Raw genomic sequence first — 6,000 nt, 5'->3', positions numbered from 1 at the left:
TCTTTATACTCCATCCTACCACGGCTAGCGTAATTTATTCGTCTCTCATAGTGTCCGCTACTCCACACAGTATGTTGTCTCCTAAACAATGGATACGACCGGTGAGAGCATAAGAGAACTGTCGGATACTCGGAGAGCGGGAGAGCTGTAATGTATGACCATTCATTCGAGGGCCGTGGAACAACCAGTTCGATGTTTACGGTCATACAGTTTAGTTGAGTTTAATTCGTTGCGAAGGGTGGACGTGATTTCAACATCTGGCCGGTTCAGTGGCTGTCGTTTCTGCTAGCAATGTTCCTTGTCTTGTTGATGGTGCGACGGATTAAGAAGTGAATTCGACAATCGAAGCAAAAAAAAAACAAATCAATTCCGTACTCAGTTAACGTAGTTTCAAATAAAAAAGCAATGACGCGATAAGCGTTGATTGAGAAGAAGGTGTCAATGAGCCACTTGCTTGGCGTGTGTTGGATAAGTATTCCGAAGGTTGGAGCATTACAAAGAGAATGAAATCGTGTATGTGATTGATTTCGTATTGGAATAGGCGACATTCGCGTTCTGTGTTACTGTTCGCTAGCCGGTGCCGCTGCCTTTCCTAAGTTAGACACAGTGCAAGGCGTATTGAACGGAAAAACTAAGCATCATAGGCGTAATGTCAACAGCGTTTTGAGAAAACTTTACCTCGGAACGTAACCGTGTATTTACCATCTGCAAAGTGCGTGCGTGTAGTGAACGGTTTGCCAGCCGAAGTACGCAAGCCCTCACTGTTTTCGTGGGCTGAGAAGCACACAGCGGAATAGTGACGAAGAGAAGCAAGAAGAGATTACAACCTTGTCCCGAATATTTCGATTTTATTTCTTGTCATTCGTCTTGTTTCGGTTTCGGTTTCTGTTGTTTGGTGTAGTGCGAGGTATCATTACTTTGTATGTCTGTTTGCTCCCAGTATCGGTAATATGCAAAACACATGTGATGCCAGACGGAGCAGCGGACGGATTACGGTTACAGCGACAACGGCTAGTGCAGTCGAGTGCAATCGAGATTCCGAGTGTACGCTGTGAGTTTCATTACGTCAATATCAAGAACAAGCGGCGACCGGTGACAGCCTATCAACCGTGATAGCTGAATCAACCCTCCTCTTGAACAGGGCATTGAAAAAACAACAGTTTTGTGCATATACACACTGACTTCACATACGGAAGAGCATTTACAAACGTTCATGCAAAAAAAAAGAATAAAATAAATCGGGGTGATAAGTTCTGCTCTACGAATTCACATCGCTTTACGCGCTTTACACGCAAGTAGAAGAAAGTGGTAAGCAGCAACAGTGGTAAGCAGTCCGAAGCGGTGCGGGAAAACCATCCGGGAACGGCGAACTGAAGCGGAATGTGTACTATTTGAGGTAATCATCGGATTGAGGTTTATGGCGAATTGGATTAAATCGATTTATTGATGGGTAGCTGTTTAGGTATCGGGGGATCCAGCGAATTTCTGCGCGAAAACAGCACCGACGGGTCTGCGATAGGTGTGCTATAAAATGTTTATTCATCAAACGGTAATTGTGGTGATCCTCTCGAGCTGCAGCGCTGCGGGTCCCCGGCCGTAGCTACTGAGCTGGATTCCATAGTAATTTTAGCCGGACAATAGCGCGATAACGGCTCAGAAGGGTTTAGTTTTTATGATCTATTGACGGATTGACCGGGGTTCGCCGTATACAGGGCAGCTTGACAGTGTGCTGCGCAATGCGAGGTCATTATCTGGGGACAGTGGATTTTTTAACAATGGGAACAGATTCGACCGTAGAACAACCGGCGATGGATCGGTGTTTGTTATTATTATTTTTTTTTGCTCTATCGTGCTACCGATAAGATTATGGATATGATATCGAGTCAGAGACGATGTCGTCTTCGAGTGACAAATGTTCGAACGATTGAGTTTAAAATTTTGGCATTCACTTGATTTGTCCTGGAAAATGAAATATGATTAGTGTGTTGCTAGTCGAGAAAGGCAGTATCATTTGCGTTATTTGATTTAGAAGATACATCAAATATCTATTTAGGAAAGATTTCGTTTTCCTATGTTTTTTTCTGTTCTCTGTTTAGAGCCAAAAAAATTAATTACAGAGTATTTCTCTAACAAATAAATGAGCCTTCACTTAGAGTAAGAATAGCGAATAGTGGCTAATTTTGTTTTACAAAAATAACTCCAAATTGGGATTACTGAGCAACAATTTCTTATCAATAATCCTTTGCCAGATTCGTTATCGGTACATGTGAAGCATTTGATTTGATTAGCCATACACTAGGAGGCTCATAATCTCTCATAGTTTCATATTTCATACGTTGAACGTGAGAAGCAAATTGCAATGGTATGGTTTCAATACACTTTTCCGTTGAATCAGCAAATTGTTTTCTATCATCACATGATTTTCAAATCAATCAATCCTGATCCAATGACAGTTTTGCTTGAGACAATTGATTGACTGAACTTGTATAAAATGTTTTCTGGATACATTAAAATTCATAAATCAATCAAATTTGGATAAACCCGCAGTTCTCATTATCAGTACCGCCTTTCGATAATAGCGAATAAGTTATCGTTTTCTCCTGAATTTTCATCAATTTCTTCACAACAAATTTTGCCGCTTGAGTTGACTCTGAGAAATTTAAACTTTTCGAGTACTCAAACATTTTGTTCATAACAATAGTGATTTAATTATCCACATGTCTTATTAATTTCATATTGAATTCATGATGAGTTATTTTTTACCGTCTAGTAAAAGTAGTCTTATGTTCGGAAGTTTGCCGTTTTTCTAATAAAAAATAATCGAGTATTCAAGAAAACGGCGAAATATTTGTTGTTAAAAGTATTGACCTTCGCATTCAACACATTTTGTCCTTCACCTGGGCAATTGAGAAGATACCATTCCAACAGAAATCTTTAGTGCTACTCAGCTCGATAAAAGAGATGATAATCAGAAGGTGACAGGTCTGGTTAATATAGCGGATGTGGTTGAAGTTCACAACCAAGCGCAGAAAGTGATACTTTGAACACTATATCTGAATGTGCAGAAGCATTGTCATCGCATTGAATAATGCGTTGTTCAAATTGTGGTGGTATTAATTGTTTCGCCAGGTTTAAGAAGCTCTTAGTACATTACCCCCTTCGGCTTCCAGCACAAATATTCCATTCCATTTACTCAAAACGATTCGGTTTTGCACTCAATGTTAATGGTTGTCCTGGCCGTAACCCATGAATTTTTCGCTTCAGATTATTGCAATATATTTATTTTTCGTTACAATCCCTTTCGTGTCATAAATAGAACATTTAACACTGCGTTTCCCGCATTTCCATCGGTCGTTCGCGCAGTTTGTGTGGAACTCATTTACCAACTTTCTGAATTTTTCCCATGGCTCTCGAACTATTGAAAATGGCTTGAAGAGTGACATTCAAATGCTCCATCACCATTTGTAGTATTTGTGTATCATCTTTGTTCAATAAACACCTTTCATGCAACGTTGAAACCAGCGGTCGCTAGTTTTGAATGTTGGAAAAAGATTGCCATAAGTCTCAGTATGACTTCAATGACTTTTTAATATCATTTTTTGTGGATTGATCAAAAAAAAAAATTTCGATTGCTGCAAATGTTCTTTACTTGGCTAGAAATTCGATATGTTAAATCCGAAATGAAAATTTGTGTCTAGTTTGAACCATGTAATCAAATAAGTCAACAAAATAGTGCTTTAGGATTGCAATCGATGTTATGCGCAATCTGTTGACAGCGACATTCTATATTTACGCCCCTGGTACTGCTTATATAGCTAACTTGAGTGTTGCGTCATTAACAGATTGCGAAATGATCATTTAAACCAAGTGCTTACGAATAAGATTAATTTCTACGCGCTAATTAATGCCGACGCTGGTTCGGCCTGAGTATTTATTTCAATGTTCAATGTAGCTATCAGAAACGAACAAGTGAAATAAAAGGCCTCGGCTTCAGTCGAAATAACTTCCAATAGCATACAAAACCTTTAGAATATATCATTGCATAAAAACGTAATCAAGTACACTGACGTTCTACGCTTAATGGGACTATGTCTCTAATATTCAAATATGCTACATTTTCTACTGTAAAGGCATTACAGATTAAGATAAAAGTATGAAGAAATAAAACTTTTCCGAATCCCGGTGGATTATCTTACAGCTAGTTTATCTTAGCCGACGATTTCCAGAGTTGCACAGTTTAGCGAAATATGGCAATCTTATTAATTTCATATTGGATTCAATTTGTTTCCCATGGCAACATTTGAAAAACTTTTTCTTTTAAGGCCGTCGTCCAAGTACCATGCGCGCGGGTGGTTTAAGGAAATTTTCGATGGGAATTTTAAAAAATTTTCCAAAACCAAAAACATACAGACCTTTGAAAAACTTTTATCTATCTACAGGGTGAAAATGGCTGGAAAATTCAGAGGATTTTCCGAGTCTTATAAAAAATAGCTCTGAAAAATGAGTGTTTTTGTGATCTTCACAATTATCTGGAAAAATAATTCGATGACATAATTTTTTTTTCAAATAAACCTTATGATGGATACACAGGTTACATTCGGACACATTTTTGGAAAACATTTTCACACTTTTCATAGAAAATCCACGAAATTCAAAAATTTCCACGAAATCGGTTATATGAAATTCGTTGATTCTCCATGAAAAGCGTGAAAAGGTTTTCCAAAAATGTGTCCGAATATGATCCTTGTTGCCAGCATAAGGTTTTTTTTTGAAAAAAAAAATTTTATTCTATCGAATTTTTTTATTTTCAAATAATTGTGAAAGATTACAAAAAAGCTCAATTTTCAGTGCTATTTTTGATAAGACTCGGAAAATCCCCTGTAGATAGATAAAAGTATTTCAAAGGTCTGTATGTTTTTAGTTGGAATTCCTCATATATTAACTGAAAGTAACATAAGAAGGTATGATATTCTTAGGGCGCTCACATGAAAATGCGCCAATTCGTTCTCTGACATGGTTTTTCAAATATATTATTTGTTTGCGACTGAGTTCAAAGCAAGCAAACGTACTTTTCAAGTGCATGCACCATAAATTTGCACTTAATTTTTCCATGTTTCACATGATGTATATTGTTGTCTTCAGAAAATTCAATCACATTGTACTACTTTTAGAATCGAATGCAGACTATACTATTCGTTTTATTCAATTGAAACATTAGCACCTGTTTTGAACGAAGTACATTTGCTTCTTAAACAAAGTTTCGATCTCTAGTACCGATGGTCAAAAGTGAGCTAGAATTAAGTCAATAACGACGGTTTTTTCGTGTTCTCGACGGTCCTTTTTGATCATTAGGTTTGCTCATTTAGAAATTTACATAAAACTATTCTGTCTTTTTTTAATATTTCCGTCGCTCCGGCAGCAAGTGTTATTTTGTTGTCTGTCACGGGTGAGGTATATAATCAAAATGATATGTTAAACCTATTATACATTATTTTGGATTGAGTTTCCATCCTAACCACGTCTGTTTGTATGATTCAGAGTTAGGCAGCTGTTTTAATTCATAAATAATTCGTCGTACTATTTGAAATTAAAAACAACAAAAGTGAAATTTTGTTCAACAATCTCGGAACTCTGGGATATTAGTTCACACTAGAAGCCCGGATTTAGTATATACCTATATTGCTCAAAAGCAGTAAAATGACTGGAAGAGGAAAAGTCAAAGTTTTTTTTTATTATTCACAGTCATATAACAAGTTATGTTCTACAAAAAGTCACAGAATTTTAAGCAATTATGCCATTGTCTGTTTCTCTAAACGTAAATCAGTCAAAAAGACTTCCTTGGACAATCTTTAGTTAAATTAGTTTAGTTAAATTAGAGCTGGTCTTACAAGTCAGCTGTATGTTTTGTTGTACAAATCCAATCATACAGTGATGTTTTGCAAGTATTTCCCTTCGAAATTTCAAAAAAAGTTTGAACTTTTGTGATATTCCTAAAAATAA

At 36.9% G+C, this 6,000-nt stretch overlaps 1 protein-coding gene across 1 annotated transcript in view; it reads left to right on the top strand.

Moving 5' to 3' along the window:
* The first annotated feature begins 205 nt into the window (after window positions 1–205).
* Window positions 206–6,000, top strand: part of LOC131438958 (frizzled-2) — a 79,920-nt gene continuing 74,125 nt past the window's right edge. The window contains exon 1 of the mRNA XM_058609399.1: window positions 206–1,396. The gene's annotated coding sequence lies outside the window, so the exon portion shown is untranslated. The remainder of the gene's footprint in view (window positions 1,397–6,000) is intronic.

Source organism: Malaya genurostris, chromosome 3, assembly GCF_030247185.1.
Source record: "Malaya genurostris strain Urasoe2022 chromosome 3, Malgen_1.1, whole genome shotgun sequence".
Lineage (NCBI taxonomy): Eukaryota > Metazoa > Arthropoda > Insecta > Diptera > Culicidae > Malaya > Malaya genurostris.
This window is presented reverse-complemented; position numbering and strand designations above follow the sequence as displayed.